Source organism: Aptenodytes patagonicus, chromosome 2 (genome assembly GCF_965638725.1).
Source record: "Aptenodytes patagonicus chromosome 2, bAptPat1.pri.cur, whole genome shotgun sequence".
NCBI classification, from domain to species: Eukaryota; Metazoa; Chordata; class Aves; order Sphenisciformes; family Spheniscidae; genus Aptenodytes; species Aptenodytes patagonicus.
Genome location: NC_134950.1, coordinates 40,729,489 through 40,746,891, shown reverse-complemented (window position 1 = coordinate 40,746,891; position 17,403 = coordinate 40,729,489). Strand labels below are relative to the sequence as shown.

Here is a 17,403-nt window from a genome sequence, read left to right as displayed (position 1 = left end):
TGTAGAATCACAGGATGGTTTGCATTGGAAGAGACCTTTAAAGATCATCTAGTCCAACCCCCAGGCCATGGGCACGGACATCTATCCCTAGATGAGGTTGCTCAAAGCCCCGTCCAACCTGACCTTGAACACTTCCAATGATGGGGCATCCACAACTTCTGGGCGACCTGTTCCAGTGTCAAATTTCAAGCTACGCCAACAGAGCATCCAATCCACTGTGCTGTTTCTGAAAAGAAAGCGGAGCAGTACAGTTGATTATAGGATTAGGATTTCTTTTCCACAAATATCGTGTTTCATGGCTTCCAGCACTCAGCAGCCCACAACACCTCCAACAGGGAGAATTTGCTGGAAAGTGAATGGCAACAGTGGACTCAGATCTGAACTGCAGCCCACAGATTTTACCTCTAAAATACAGTGCAGTAAAGTTAGCACGATTTTACAAGACTCGCGCTTTCTGAACTGTACTGGTAAAAATAATTAAAACTTCTAATTTTTTTTTCTCCCAAGTAGAAGCTGAATTTAATAAAGTGTAACAAGTTAATTGTAAGGTTTTTGGAATCTTTTGAAAACCAGGTAGCTTTTATCAGTAAGGTTTTTTAAAAGAAACTGTAACTAGACCACTAACTTCAGGTTAGAGAGTTCAGTAAAATCATGTGAAAGGGCATTTTAAAGGTGACATCGCAAACATTTAATTTTTTGTTTCAAATTTTGGACCCATTTGAGATAATGACTTTATAAAATCATGTGAAATAATTGTAATATTTCTGTATTTCCTTAAGAAACAGGGCAGTAGCAGAATTATACAGTAACATATTCTAGATGATATTTAAAGCTGTGAAATTAGATCAGATCTCTCCTTAGAAATGCTTCTTTTCCTGAGTTTCTAACTAGGCCATATTCTTTGTTCAGAGATAAACCTTGAGACATACGGTCTTTTTATTACTGGTTTTTAGTACTCTCACTGTGGAAGTGCATTTTCAGTTGAAAAATGGCTTCCTTCCCAATGCATTTAAAATGAAACAGAATGTGAACATTCAGGGGTTTTTGTTTGGGTTGTTTTTTTTTTTCCATTAGGATAGTTAAATTTTCCATGTTCGGGTCATAAGTCTTTACTATGTAATATTCACTCTTCCTGTTGGCAAGAGAAAAATTCAGAAATAACAACTTCATTTTTTAAAAGGATTGTCAAGTTCAGATGTCTGCAGATGTTCACCTTGTTTTCTAACTTGCAAAACTAAGTGCTCCCTCCCCACAATATTCTGCATGCTGTGCAAAGACATACCTGATTACAGTATATGAATGACTTAATGCCCTCCTTGTGTTTGCATGAGTAATTGTATTTTTTAAAAAAGAAAATATCAAGTTGGCAAATTCTACTTTGATTCCAAGCAGGAAAGCAAAGTTCAGTGGAGGGCAGTGAAGGTGTATCTATTTTCTAGGTGTGTGTGTCAATGTGCCTTTATAGCTACCCAGCTATAGCTATCCTGTCATCTCAGATCCTTCTCTTTTAGACTGGTGTGGGCTTCCCTGTCCCAGAGTTAGGTTGAAAGGGATCTAATTCAAAGCTGTCTGAAGTTCCTGAGGGTCTGTACTACCAATGGCTGCTGGGCCATATCACTACTATGCAACTTAGATTTAAAACCAAATCCATGAACGTGTAGATGTTAAGACTTGCAATGCTATAGATGTGAAGACATGTGAAGCAATTCAAGCTGGCCTGTCCCCTCTCATCCAGCCAGCCCTCAGCAGTGCTTTAAGCAGCAAAATTGTTGTTCAGTCTCTGGCTCTGAGAAGAGGCAATTACTGAAAGAGCAGCAGTGGGGAAGTCTGTGGGGGCCGGGGAGCAATAAGAGGCAGGAAACTTTCTCCCATCCTACTTAATATCTCCACATATCAAAATTTTCCTGCTTTATTCTATCTATGGTCTCCCCCCCAGATATGCTTAGCGCTGAATTTGTCTATATCTTTCCTATTTAGCACACAGACATTAGCTGGCTACAAGCGAGGAATAAGCTAAATGTAAACAACATCTACTCTCTTCATGCTCCTTTTCCTCTCCCAGAGGCTGAAAGGGAAATTCACCTTTAAAAACATATTCTTAAAACAGCAGCAGTTGCACCTGAGAGTAACATTAGCATCCACTACAGTTACCTGTGGACTTTTTTCGCAGACTTAACTGCAGTTTACAGCAAAATATGCCACGTGTTTGTTCAGGGAAACCTTCCTCTATGCATCAGTGCGCTACACAACTCTGTATGGGACATACTATACTGAAAAGGAATTCTGTATGATCGCCAAGGTGTATACCATTAGGCTAGTAAGAATTTACTCATATGTTCTTATCTTTCTCATTCTTTTCCTCTCATATCTTTCATATTGACTTTCTTGCTGGCCCTAATCCAGCAAATATATGTAGATCCCTCACGTCAATGGAGTGCTTGTTGAGATTAAGTCATGTGCATGCATGCTTGTCGAACCAACTCTGTAGCTTTGTAGACTTCTCAGACTTTCAGCTGCCTTCTGGAGTCACACTGACATCCTCATATCACTGCTTTTAAAAATAGAAAGACTTACAAAGTGAAAATGCTAGTTATAGTAGTAATTATTATTATTTATTTTAAAGTTTAATCATCTCCGAAGTATATTGGATTTTGTAGATACTCAGCAGCTTGCAGAAAAAGGCCTCATATTGGCAATGTTTTGATTTTTTTTTTTCCTCAGGCAAACTGAAAATTCTTTTTCTATTATATTTGAGGAAGCTTTTTACGTAGTATTTTTGTTTGTACATTCAGTAAGTATGTAAACTGATATTAATATTACTTGTCCTTTCACAGTTGTGTCCTGCTGTGATTCACAACTCTATCAGCCTGTCTAAAAGTTGATTATTGTTCTTCCCTTTGTTAATATTATTTCAAATTTGACAGTGAAATGAAACTATCATTTCAAATATCAATATGCTCTTTGCATATGGTCCATCTTTGCAGTGGTCTCATTTTGTTCTTATTTATTAGAGCAGGATATCTTAAAAATTGCATAATGAAGGATTACAGACAAGTCTGTGATGTTAAAGAGTAAATGGATCATTAGGCTTCTCTGTGGCTTTATTCATCTCTTAAAGTGACCAGATTTATATAACATCTGTTAACAGGACCATTAAGTAATCCACCTAGACTTGAAGTTCTTGACAGAGCCTTTTATAGTTCCCTCTTGAATTAAAAATACATTTCTGGGGAACATATTCAACCACGTTGATTAAAGGAACTTTTGTGAGAAATTTCTTCAGAATGAAAAAATTTAAGTAGACTTAGCACCTCACTGATTTCCTCTGGCATGACAAACATGAAATTATCCAAAAGTTACTGGACACAATCAGATCCTTCTGATTAATCTCATCAAAAGAACTTCAGAAGTTTGATTACGATGAGTGTAGACCTGCTATAGAGAGCATATGTCACAGAAAAAGGGGTCCTTGTTCCTGAAATAGTCTTCTGAAAATCTGAAAATTACTGGAGATGACAAATGAAAACTCTCTTTTGTGTGAATGTCTGTGAGAGTTGTTGAGGTTTGGAGGTGGATTAGGCTGCAAATTAAATTAATCTGATTCAGGCCAGAGTACAATGCATTTCTGAAGGAGATTAATGCCGCTGCCTTTGACCACAGTTGACAGTTGTTCTCAGGAAAGCACTGCTGAGTCATTAATTTGTACAGGTAAATATAAATATATGTATACTTATTTTATATATTTATGTAAATATATAAATATATGCATACTGTGTGTACATAAATAAAATACAAAGTGTGCATATATTTATATATTTACATAAATACATAAAATGTTTTAAGGAACCTAAAATGTGGACTAATGCCTGTAGTCAATCTGAAATGAATAATTGAATAAATCATATTAACTGAGCTCTGCTACAGCAGATTCTCTTTTCCGTAGTCGTCGGTGTTTCACTTCCTTTGCTAGGAAAAGGAGGATTTCAAATTTCATCATCTGAACTTAAAGTTTCTTTAGCGACCGTCTTTGCCTTTTTTAAAATGCATATCAAATTCATTTTGGAGAATTAATTCTCTTCTGTCGTCGCTCTAGCAGAATGCAGGCAAGGCCTGCGATTAAAGGCTTGCTCTGCTAAAGCCAAGGTCACTGGCAAACAGCACCACGAAACTTGAGGGACCGGCAAAAATATGACGACCTGATATCACAGACAAGAAATATAAAACAAAAGTGTCATGAGGAAGTATATGTTTCTAGGAGCATCTTGTGCTTCATTGAAATGAAAATAATAAGAAAACAGACCCCTAGCCGTTCAATACACTTCTGCTGCTTATTGTTTTGTGTCTCATTTTGTATTCTGAGTCTTCAGGAGGGCTTCAGCAGTGCAGATGCTCACTTCTTGGCAATCCGTTAGTGGCAGACAGTTTTATTCAATGAGCTGTATAGGAGTTCACTCACAAGAGGCAGTGAATCAGCACAGCTTTCTGGTTGCCCTTTGCACACACTCTAAAATAAAAAATAGGATCTCCGGACAGAAGTTCCAAGAAATCATGCGGTTTGATTTATATATCAATAAAATTGAGTATTGCTTATGACCTCTGACTTTTAAGCTTTTAGGGTGCACTTAAGTCATTCCCTTTGATCACAGTTAAAAAACAGTTCGTCCTTTCCTATACCCTGAAGGATCCATGATCGTCTGAGATGGGGGACTATGGCACACGGTGCCCTGGATAGCCGTGATCTGAACTGGTGATGCAGATGCTTTCCATCTAGATTCCAGGAGCCCAGCTTTGAGAAAAGCAGCAAATAATGCCAGTTACAGCACAGACTGGAAATGCCTAGCGGTAGGGCTCATGATTTTTGAAGCTTTTACTCTTCAGCTCACTTTCTTGTAACAAGCCAAACTTCTTATTGTAATCTCATGTCCCTGGGAATGGAGGCTTTAACAAAAATGCTGAACATAACCAGACTTGCCATAAAACCACAAGAGTTGGCAATATCATGAGCAATTGCATTGCTTTGAGCAAGCAAAGCAGAGAACAAAACAGCAGTTGCTTAAACTGCCCTATTAATCTTTAAAAGTGTTCCTGGATGCAGGTAGGAACATTCTGGTTAGTCTCAAAAGAGGGAGTTATTTTTCTTGTCAGAAATTTTAACATTCAAGTGAGTTTTCAAAAGTCTTTTTATGGTGCTTATTAATGTCATTGGAGTCTGGTACAGATCCTTAAATTTAGGACCCGCTCTCTCGTGCATTTATCTCCAGCGTAGCATTTATCTCCTTATATAGCAAGGGATGTTATGGTATTCTTATAGTTGGAACAGAGAGACAGAGCACAGAAACCACCAGAAGTGAAGGAAATTATTAAAATTAACTGTACTATTATTGCGACATTGTATTCTTAATCATGCCTTTATCCCCATGCTTTGTCTTTGTTCACAACCACTGTGCACAAAATACAGTTATTTGGATAATAGCAAAGTTGAATCCTGTTTTGGCTAGGGGCTACATTGCATCTGTTCCTCATACTGGATTATGTGGGCTTTTGGCACAAACTGTCTCCTATTTGCATACATTTCCTAGTAACGTTACAACTACCACCCCAAGAAAGGGTCAGTTTTGCAGGGTTTGTTACATTAGGGTGTCCATGGTAAAAAAGACAGAGAACTATAGAAGAACGAATGGTTTTAGCATGATCAAGCCAGGCCAGACCTGTGCATTTTATGTGTAGAAAACCAGTGCCCATCAACATTGCAAGAGTCTTCTCAATAGGTACATACTTTCTTAACCAATGTGTTCATCGAACGGTTAGAGGCTGTATACAGTGGTGAGGTACTCAGGCATGTGAGTCTGATCCCTTCAGCTTTGGGTATCAATAAATAAAATATTGCAAAATAGTGTGGGAAGAGCTTTCTACAGCTGTTTGAGGCAGTTTATCTTTGAGGGAAGGTATGTTGGTGACAAATTTAAATTTTGTGATATTTCAAATCTATGCGTAACTCCATAGGGATCTCAGCAATGTTGTTTAAAAACAACAGCAAAAAAATAAAATAAAAATGATAGATTAAAATGTTCTTGCTGAGACTCAAAATTGCTTTACATTATAAACTCCTTTTTCAAATGTTCATAGTTTTATGAATGTTTTGGACAGAATTTTTTTATGGCCTGTAATTGGAAATTTTTTACTTTTTTTTTTTTTAATACCAAGACTTTTTTAAGCCTTCTTTTACCCTTCCTGGCTCTCTGCCCTGAGAAGTTTTCCTACAGCATTTGTGCTGGTGGCTATATATGGCCTGCCAATGATGTTTCCAGTTCTTCACTATTACAGTTACATTTCGGTCTTGTCTTGATTCTTCGTTTCAGTCAAAATCAGATATGGCTTGAGTGAGGGACACACCAACCTGCACACACCCTTGACTTCACACAAACCCTTATCCTATTCCCAGTCTTCAAAACTGAAAGCGGTGCTCACAGTTTGCCATCACTCCAGACCTGTGTTGTCTCATACCTCTGGATCACCAGAGGGAATAGGTGAGAGCAATTTTCAGACTAGGTGCTCGGCTTAATCACATGTCAAGGACTCCATCGGAGCACAACAGCTTTTCTGGGTAGTCATGACTTCTTTGAGCTCACGTTGAACTTCTGTGCTCATGTTGAACAAGTGATGAGTAAGGCTCATATTGATACAATCACCTGTCTCATGCCATTTTTTCCTTTGGGCTTGGAGCTTATTTCTGCCATACTGTGTTACCCCTCTGGGCTGTTTCTTAGACAGACTGCCACAAAAGGGAGGTAGACCAAGGAAAAGGCATAAGCCATGGAGCAGAGATTTGAGCATGGATCTGAATATTGCCAGAGATCAGAGTTCATCTTTACAGGAAACAAGTTTCGGAAAACAGCCCCTTGCTGTTTCTTGTGACTTGTTCTTGTGACTAATACTAACACTGCATGAAAAAGACAGCAGTATGCTTCTCTTGTTGACTTCTTGCCTTCTGGCTTTCTAAAGACATATCACTTTGCTAGTAAGTTCAGTAAATCGAATTTTAAAATGGCCTGTTTTGCAAGGCAGGAAACAGATCCCTGAGCATGTGGCAAATTAAACAATGCAGAGGAACTATTTTTATCATTTAGGTAGATCATCTGCCTGTTTTTCAAATAAATTTCCAAAAGTTCTTTTGTTCACTTTTAAAAAATAAAATAAAATCTGTCAACAGTCTCTGTAGCCCAAGGAGTAAAAGAAGTGAAAGAAGGAGAAGACAGTACTAACTCATACATCTTTTTTTGGGGGGTGGGTGAGGGTAGGGGGTGGCATGCAGTCAAATGGTTAACAAGTGTTGTAGTGTGGATTGACTAGTAAAAAACAGATTAAATAAGTGTAACTTTCTAATAGTAGTTGTGCTTGATATGGAAATCCTTTCCTGTAGTCATGGTCCAATGTCACGGTTACAGAATTTGCTCAGTCTGTGAACCTCTGATCTCAGTGAATGAGAACCATGAACCTCTAACCTTACCCCCCAAAATGACTTTGCCTTTTTACCTCTCTTAACCGCTCTCAGCCCATGATGCTGGGGTTACCTCATGGTCTATGTCTGAAGATCTTGATATTGTAAATTTTTTCTTTTAGTAGTAATTAATTTATGTGTATCACATGGTGCCTCTGGTCTAGTGTGCATTGGGTTTGCTACCACAAAGAGATGAATTTCCTAGGTCCTGTCTATCGGCCAGTTCAGACAGCTGAATAGTCATAGAATCATAGAATCCTAGAAAAGTTTGGGTTGGAAGGGACCTCTAAAGGTCATCTAGTCCAACCCCCCTGCAAGGACATCCTCAACTAGATCAGGTTGCTCAGAGCTCCATCCAACCTGACCTGGAATGTTTCCAGGGATGGGGCATCCACCATCTCTCTGGGAAACCTGTGCCAGTGTTTCACCACCCTCAGCGTAAAACATTTCTTCCTTATAGCTAGTCTGAATCTACCCCCCTTTAGTTTAAAGCCATTCTCCCTTGTCCTGTCGCAACAGGCCCTGCTAAAAAGTCTGCCCCCATCTTTTTTATTAGCCCCCTTGAAGTACTGATAGGCTGCAATAAGGTCTCCCCGAAGCCTTCTCTTCTCTAGGCTGAACAACCCCAACTCTCTCAGCCTTTCTTCATAGGAGAGGTGTTCCACCCCCCGATCATTTTCGTGGCCCTCTTCTGGACCTGCTCCAACAGGTCCATGTCTTTCCTGTGCTGAGGGCTCCAGAGCTGGACGCAGTACTCCAGGTGGGGTCTCACCAGAGCAGAGTAGAGGGGCAGAATCCCCTCCCTCGACCTGCTGGCCATGCTTCTTTTGATGCAGCCCAGGGTACAATTGGCCTTCTGGGCTGCGAGCGCACATTGCTGGCTCATGTCCAGCTTTTCATCCACCAGTACCCCCAAGTCCTTCTTGGCAGGGCTGCTCTCAACCCCTTCATCCCCCAGCCTGTACTGATACTGGGGGTTGCCCCGACCCAGGTGCAGGACCTTGCACTTGGCCTTGTTAAACCTCATGAGGTTCACACGGCCCCACTTCTCGAGCTTGTCCTGGTCCCTCTGGATGGCATCCCATCCCTCAGGCGTGTCAACCACACCACTGAGCTTGGTGTCATCTGCAAACTTGCTGAGGGTGCACTCGATCCCGCTGTCTATGTCATTGATGAAGATATTAAACAGTACCGGTCCCAATACGGACCCCTGCGGGACACCACTCATCACCAATCTCCATCTGGACATTGAGCTGTTGACCACTACCCTCTGGATGCGACCGTCTAACCAATTCCTCACCCACCAGACAGTCCACCCATCAAATCCATACCTTTCCAGTTTAGAGAGAAGGATGTTGTGGGGGACCGAGTCAAAGGCCTTACAGAGGTCTAGGTAGATGACATCTGTAGCCCTTCCCTTGTCCACTGATGTAGTCACTCCATCATAGAAGGCCACTAGGTTGGTCAGGCAGGACTTGCCCTTGGTGAAGCCATGCTGGCTGTCTCGAATCACCTCCCTGTCCTCCGTGTGCCTTAGCATAGCTTCCAGGAGGATCTGTTCCATGATCTTCCCAGGCACAGAGGTGACACTGACTGGCCTGTAGTTCCCCAGGTCTTCCTTTTTTCCCTTTTTAAAAACAGGGGTTACGTTTCCCTTTTTCCAGTCAATGGGAACTTCTCCGGACCGCCACGACTTCTCAAATACAATGGATAGTGGCTTAGCAACTTCATATGCCAGTTCCCTCAGGACCCACGGATGGATCTCATCAGGTCCCATGGACTTGTGCACCTTCAGGTGCCTTAGATGGTCTCAAACCTGATGTTCTCCCACAGTGGGCGGCTCCTCATTCTCCCCGTCCCTGCCTTTGCCTTCTGTGGCTTAGGCGGTGAGGCTCCAGCACTTGCCAGTGAAGACTGAGGCAAAAAAGTCATTGAGTACCTCTGCCTTCTCCGTGTCCCGGGTAACCAGGTCTCCCATTTCATTCCAGAGAAGGCACACATTTCCCCTTGTCTTCTTTTTATCCCCGACATAGCTATAGAAGCTTTTCTTGTTGCCCTTGATGTCCCTGGCCAGATTTAATTCTATCAGGGCTTTAGCTTTCCTAACCTGATCCCTGGCTGCTCAGACAATTTCTCTGCATTCCCCCCAGGCTACCTGTCCTTGTGTCCACCCTCTGTAGGCTTCCTTTTTGTGTTTGAGTTTGTCCAGGAGCTCCTTGTTCATCCATGCAGGCCTGACTTCCTCTTTGTTGGGATGTATCGCTCCTGAGCTTGGAGGAGGTGATCCTTGAATATTACCCAGCTTTCTTGGGCCCCTCTTCCCTCCAGGGCTTTGTCCCATGGCACTCTACCAAGCAGATCCCTGAAGAGGCCAAAGTCTGCTCTCCTGAAGTCCAGGGTAGTGAGCTTTCTGTGTGCCCTCCTTGGTGCCCTAAGGATCTTGAACTCCACCATTTCGTCGTCACTGCAGCCCAGGCTGCCCTTGAGCTTCACATTCCCCACCAGCCCCTCCTTGCTGGTGAGAACGAGGTCCAGCATAGTGTCTCTATGTCCCAACGGAGTCAACCCATAAGCTTCAATTTAAGAATTCTCTTCATGCAATCTCTTCATCAGAGTGCTCAGGATGAGGACGAGGTATTGACTGTATTACATTTTCAGCAGCCACTTCTACCTAGAGAGCTTGCCTGGAAGCAGCATGGTTCATTGTTCCATCGCATTAGCAGGAATGTCACAATTATTGAGTGGGCTACCTTCGATCTCTAGCTCATGGGGCAGGTAAAAGCCATCTGTGTAACACTGAAGCAAGAGTTCAAATTAAAAACAAACAGAAAAAAAATTAAGTCAATAGTCATTATTCAAAAATGATCATCCCAATCAAGACAGTGTGGGAGCTAGTGGCACAAGGTAATTTTGCCAGTGGACTTCTTCAGTATTATCTGCCCAGGCCTTCAAAACCAATTTGTTCAACAGTACTGAGAGGAGATGGAGCGTAACTGGTCATACGCAGAGCAAGCTGGGATGAGAACCTGTGGTTTCAGGAAATAACAGGGTGGAAAACTAAGGTTATGCTGCCAGTGGGGGTCTTTGGCTAATAGCTGATGCTCATGCTTCAAGTACATCTACAGTTAGAGCAGGTTTCATTAACACTGGAACACATCATTTGTATCTAATGAGGATTAATGTCTCCTTGAAATTAGATACTAAGGAATATGTGTGTGTCCCTTGTCCATGCCAACACCACTGAATCTTAACTACAAGCTTAATTGGGTGTAGGGAATTACAAGGAAATGTACTATTTTTTTCCTCGCATTATGCATATTATCTTTTATTACCTATTGACCAGGTGTTTATTTGAAATTTTTTTCTCCTCACTGTAAAAGACAGAAACTGGGTAGCTAGTCAGAACTAGAGCATCCTTATTACTCTTCGGAAATGGGATGGGAATGCTTATTGCCCCAGCCTAATTAATGTTCATTTATAATAAGCATTATAGTATGTATCAATATCATAAAAAGTGTTAGGAAGGGCTAGGTACCACACAAGCAACAATAAAGTCAAGATCTCTAACATTATGCTTTGCCAGGCCTTTGTGCTCTTGCACATTTCTGTGAAATTTCAAGTGTTAACTGCTGTCTCGTGGAGGAAAAAGCGCTTCTCCTCCATCCCACTCAACACGCTGTCTTACTAGACACTCTCTTTCTCACAGACACTAACAAGGAATGAAAGAAATATAAAATAGCACGTCATAAAGCAGAAACATACAGTGAAAAAAAATATTTCTGCAATGCATAATCATCATGTCACAGCATTGTATTTTTTTGTTATACAAGGCAATCTTGTGTGTTGTTTTTTTTTTCCTGGAGTTTTAGTGTCTTTTTTTTTTCTTCACATCTGGTGATTTTAGTCTTAATTTCTCATTAATTTTTTGTGTTGTTGTTATAGGCACTGTACATAAAGTATGGACAAATAAATGAAAGGAATGTCATCCTTATTATTGCTCTTTAGTTTTAAAAATAAGCTGTCTTATGCTATTATTTGTTAAACTTTATGTAGATTCACCACCTAAAAATCAAATCATAAAATCACAGAATGGTTTGGGTCAGAAGGGACCTTTAAAGATCATCTAGACCAACCTTCCTGCCATGGGCAGGGACATCTTTCACTAGATCAGGTTGCTCAAAGCTCTGCCCAATAGAAAATGTCCACTTGAAACCAAATGTAGAATTTAAGCAGATATAATGAAATTAAACATTATCTCCAAGCACTTAGAAAACAGTATTACTGAGACTTAAAGGGATTACATCTCACCTAAAAGAAAGTACCTGCCATAGCAATGATTTCCAATAATGATCAAAATTAATCCTTGGGCTGACAGCCAACACAAATCCTATACATACTTTAAAAGCTTAAAAAGCCATAGATAGTTAAGTGGGACTCTGTATCAGTAGAAGTGTGATTATTGGGCTGATCCTATGCTCAGGAGCAAACTTCTTACCACTGACTGGAGTATTGCTTCAGTGCTGACTGAAAAAGGGAGGAGCAGGACATAGGATTACCCTTCCCTGTGTCACTTCCATAAGTCCCACATGATTTTCATGGAAGTCCTATTATCTGTGTTCTGCCCACTCTTCATTTATGGCATCTGTCTGAGAGGTTAACAGCTGAGGAAGTATAGTTCACCTGCTGATGTATGGAATTAAGATCAAGATATACGTTATGAGTTTGAAGCTCAGAAGACAGCAATTTTTCATCCACGATTGAAATTTCAGTTGTTAAATGAATTGCAAAGAGACTACTTGATGTCTCTTGTACAGAGCCTGAAACTGAGTCACTTGCTATGAAGCAGCAGCATTCTTCTATAAGAAATAAACAGTTTACATTACAACACCTGCTGAAGACTAAGCATTTTATATGCATTTGCTTAATTATTGCTTATGACATTCGAAAACAGTACATGATCTATTGAAAAACTTCAAGTACCTGCTTGTACTTTCTGAAAGAATTTTTAACTTTCATTAAACATACAACTAAGAATAAGCCACTTGGGCAGCAGCTTTTCCACCGTACACAGGGTTTCCAAGCACTGAGTTCACAAATACTGAAACACTCTCAGAAGTTCACTGATATTTAAAACCTGTACACCCAGGCAAAGAGTTTTGAATTTTCTAAACTTCTGTAAATGGCAATAATGATACAGGTTAATTTTTTAATGCCTGGGATATTTGACTGACTTTATGGATTAAGAATCTCCAAGAAGTTAGAGAGGAGTGTGCTTCAGCCGCTAAAAAAAAAAGAATTGATTTTTGTCAGGCTTTCTTTTATTGATTGTCAGCTTAACATTTATCAGCTCAAACAGCTTACAGCTGCCATTTTGTGAAGTGATATTTTAGAGGTCAAGCTACTGCACCAGGTGGTTTTGTTTGCATTTCTAAAACTAATCTTTGCTGGGCCATCATTATCCGCTTTTACCTGCTTTGAGGGCTCAGGATGTAATATACATAGTGAAAAGTAATTATGAAAAGCTCTTCTCCCAGCCTTTATCCATAATTTCTGAATAATATTTTTTTGGTAAAAAAGCAGCAAGTGCTGTGGTGACATCTGTTTTGTTTTTAGTCAAAGAATTTTAACTGTAATATTGCTGTTTCCTTCTCTCACTGCATCACCAGCAGCCTTGAAATATGGACATGACCATCTAGTTAAGCATCTCTAAACATGACCATCAAGTCAAGCAATTTTTTTTTAATCACCCCAAGAACCAAACATAACAGTATTCCAGAAATGAAAGATTTTATTTATAAGAGGTGTTTGTACTGACCACATGCCAAATTCTTACATTTTAAATGTGTCGGCAACATTTATCAAGCTGTTTCCGTATGCAAATTTACTATTTTAATTTGCCATTGGCTGTGACCTAGCCAAGCACAAACACTGAAACAGGGCGTAATAAACAAAACTTAAAGACAAAAAAAAAAAAAGGAGAAAAAAAAACCCTCAAGAGTGAAGAAAGCTGTGGCACCAATGCCACGGACGTCACAATTTATTCCCACAGTTGTGATAAGAAAGCGTTACCTTGCAATATTTGATACACACTAACCCACATGGCAAATCCGTATTCATACTCAACAAAGAGTTACTGAAATAGATAAGAGTGAATATGTGTGTGCTGCTTGACAAATGGCATTTCTTACAGTTGACAATTATTAAAAGCACTTGATAACACTGTGCAATCTCTGGCATTGTTCTACAGAGAAAGCCTCGGCTGTTTCCTATGACTATATATTTATAATTATATTTTCATTAAACTGAATTATCTGTCAGCTTATGATTTCACAACTCATTTTCATACCGCAGCTGAAAATTTTCTAAACCAGTATCAAGGAATGACATGCAAAGTCAAAAGACAAATGCCTCATCAACTGTAAATAATGCTCCAGCAAGTCTGCATTTTGAGGGGAAAGAAGTTACGGAGAACAAAGCAGCAAATCACAAAGGCATTTCTACTGCTAACTAGCAGTAACAGAGACTGGCAGGATGTAATTCACCCATTAATTTTCAGGTGTGGCTGGAATAAAGGCGGTTAACAAAGGAAAACAACAAGAGGACTCCTTCTGCAACTGGAATCTGCACTGAATGCCCCTTTATCTGAAAATCTGTCCTGTCAGTCTGTCTGTGGCCGTTTACTTTCACCCTCACTAAATCATAGAATCATAGAATCATAGAATCATTGAGGTTGGAAAAGACCTCTAAGATCATCGAGTCCAACCGTCAACCCAACACCACCATGCCCACTAAACCATGTCCCTAAGCGCCTCATCTACACGTCTTTTAAATACCTCCAGGGATGGGGACTCAACCATTTCCCTGGGCAGCCTCTTCCAATGTTTAACCACTCTTTCAGTAAAGACATTTTTCCTCACATCCAATCTAAACCTCCCCTGCCGCAACTTGAGGCCATTTCCTCTCGTCCTATCGCTTGTTAGTTGGGAGAAGCGACCGACACCCACCTCGCTACAACCTCCTTTCAGGGAGTTGTAGAGAGCGATGAGGTCTCCCCTCAGCCTCCTTTTCTCCAGGCTAAACAGTCCCAGTTCCCTCAGCTGCTCCTCATAAGACTTGTTCTCCAGACCCCTCACCAGCCTCGTTGCCCTTCTCTGGACACGCTCCAGCACCTCAACGTCCTTCTTGTAGTGAGGGGCCCAAAACTGAACACAGTAGTCGAGGTGCGGCCTCACCAGTGCCGAGTACAGGGGCACGATCACTTCCCTACTCCTGCTGGCCACACTATTTCTGATACAGGCCAGGATGCCATTGGCCTTCTTGGCTGCCTGGGCACACTGCTGGCTCATGTTCAGCCGGCTGTCGACCAACACCCCCAGGTCCTTCTCTGCCGGGCAGCTTTCCAGCCACTCTTCCCCAAGCCTGTAGCGCTGCATGGGGTTGTTGTGGCCGAAGTGCAGGACCCGGCACTTGGCCTTGTTGAACCTCATACAGTTGGCCTGGGCCCATCGATCCAGCCTGTCCAGGTCCCTCTGCAGAGCCTTCCTACCCTCGAGCAGATCAACGCTCCCACCCAGCTTGGTGTCGTCTGCAAACTTACTGAGGGTGCACTCAATCCCCTCATCCAGATCATCAATAAAGATATTAAACAAGACCGGCCCCAGTACTGAGCCCTGGGGAACACCGCTCGTGACCGGCCGCCAACTGGATTGAACTCCATTCACCACAACTCTCTGGGCCCGGCCATCCAGCCAGTTTTTGACCCAGCGCAGAGTCCACCTGTCTAAGCCGTGAGCCGCCAGCTTCTCTAGGAGAATGCTGTGGGAGACGGTGTCAAAGGCCTTGCTGAAGTCCAGGTAGACCACATCCACAGCCTTTCCCTCATCCACTAGGCGGGTCACCTGGTCATAGAAGGAGATCAGGTTGGTCAAGCAGGACCTGCCTCTCATGAATCCATGCTGGCTAGGCCGGATCCCCTGGTTGTCCCGCTCATGCCTTGTGAGCGCCCTCAAGATGAGCCGCTCCATAATCTTCCCCGGCACCAAGGTCAGGCTGACAGGCCTGTAGTTCCCCGGATCCTCCTTCCGGCCCTTCTTATGGATGGGCGTCACATTGGCAAGCCTCCAGTCTTCCGGGACCTCCCCCGTTAACCAGGACTGCTGATAAATGATGGAGAGCGGCTTGGCGAGCTCCTCCGCCAGCTCCCTCAGCACTCTAGGGTGGATCCCATCCGGCCCCATAGACTTGTGAGTGTCCAGGTGGCATAGCAGGTCATTGACTGCTTCCTCCTGGATTACGGGGGGTTCGTCCTGCTCGCCGTCCCCGTCTTCCAGCTCGGGGGGCCGAGTACCCTGAGGATAACTGGTCTGCCTGTTAAAGACTGAGGCAAAGAAGGCATTGAGTACCTCAGCCTTTTCCTCATCCTCAGTGACAATGTTCCCCCTTGCATCCAATAAAGGATGGAGATTCTCCTTGGCTCTCTTCTTGTCATTAATATATTTGTAAAAACTTTTTTTGTTGTCTCTAACGACAGCGGCCAGATTGCGTTCTAGCTGGGCTTTTGCCTTTCTCATTTCCTCTCTGCACGACCTAACGAGATCCCTGTACTCTTCTTGAGTCGCCTGCCCCTTCTTCCACAAGCGGTAAACTCTCCTTTTTTTCCTGAGTCCCAGCAAGAGCTCCCCGTTCAGCCAGGCCGGTCGTCTTCCCCGACCATTCTTCTTACGGCGTACAGGGACAGCCTGCTCCTGCGCCTTTAAGACTTCCTTCTTGAAGATCGTCCAGCCTTCCTGGACCGCTTTGCCCTTCAGGACCGTCTCCCACGGGACTCTCTCAACCAGCGTCCTGAACAGGCCAAAGTCCGCCCTCCGGAAGTCCATGGTTGTGGTTTTGCTGCCCCCCCTCCTTACTTCACCAAGAAGCGAGAATTCTATCATTTCATGGTCGCTAAGCCCAAGACGGCCTCCGACCACCACGTCTCCCACCAGTCCTTCTCTGTTTGTAAACAGCAGGTCGAGCGAGGCACCTCCCCTGGTAGGCTCACTTACCAGCTGTGTCAGGAAGTCTGTCCACACACTCCAGGAACCTCCTAGACTGCTTCCTCTCTGACGTGTTGTATTTCCAGCAGATGTCTGGGAAGTTGAAGTCCCCCACGAGAACAAGGGCTAGCGATTGAGAAACTTCTGCCAGCCGCTTATAGAACGCTTCATCCGCCCCTTCATCCTGGTTGCGTGGTCTATAACAGACTCCCAGCAGGATATCTGCCTCGTTGGCCTTCCCCCTCATCCTTACCCATAGACACTCAACTGTACCATCATCACAATCGTTGAGCTCTATACAATCAAAACACTCCCTAACATACAGGGCCACCCCACCGCCTCTCCTTCCTCGCCTGTCCCTTCTGAAGAGTCTGTAGCCATTCATTGCAGCATTCCAGTCATGAGAGTCACCCCACCATGTTTCTGTGATGGCGACTAAGTCATATCTCTCCCGCTGCACAATGGCTTCCAGCTCCTCCTGCTTGCCGCCCATGCTGCGTGCATTGGTGTATATGCACTTGAGCTGGGCTATCGATTTCGCCCCTGGCATCGACACGCCACCCCTCGGCTCATCTCTAGCGAGCCTGGTTTTATCCCCTTCCCCCTTCGAACCTAGTTTAAAGCCCTCTCAATGAGCCCTGCCATTGAGTGAAGTGATTACTTCATAGATAAGCTGTTAGAAAATCTTCAGTGCGTTAGTATGTTTGCCACTTTCACTGCTCCAAGTAGAAGTGGGATAACGGTAACTAAAATGCACAGACATTATACGTACCGTGTGGGCTACAATGCAGCCAGTGCGTGTTATGGTAGGTTTAAGGCCTGATTGGACAAGCTGTGGTTGAGGCTGAATATAATTTGAGTGAAGAGAAG

General features: G+C 42.7%; 1 protein-coding gene across 2 annotated transcripts in view; it reads left to right on the top strand.

Annotated features, from left to right (window-relative positions):
- The window catches only part of NKAIN3 (sodium/potassium transporting ATPase interacting 3), a 388,683-nt gene that overhangs the window by 280,597 nt on the left and 90,683 nt on the right, over positions 1-17,403 (top strand). The gene's annotated exons all lie outside the window — the stretch shown is intronic.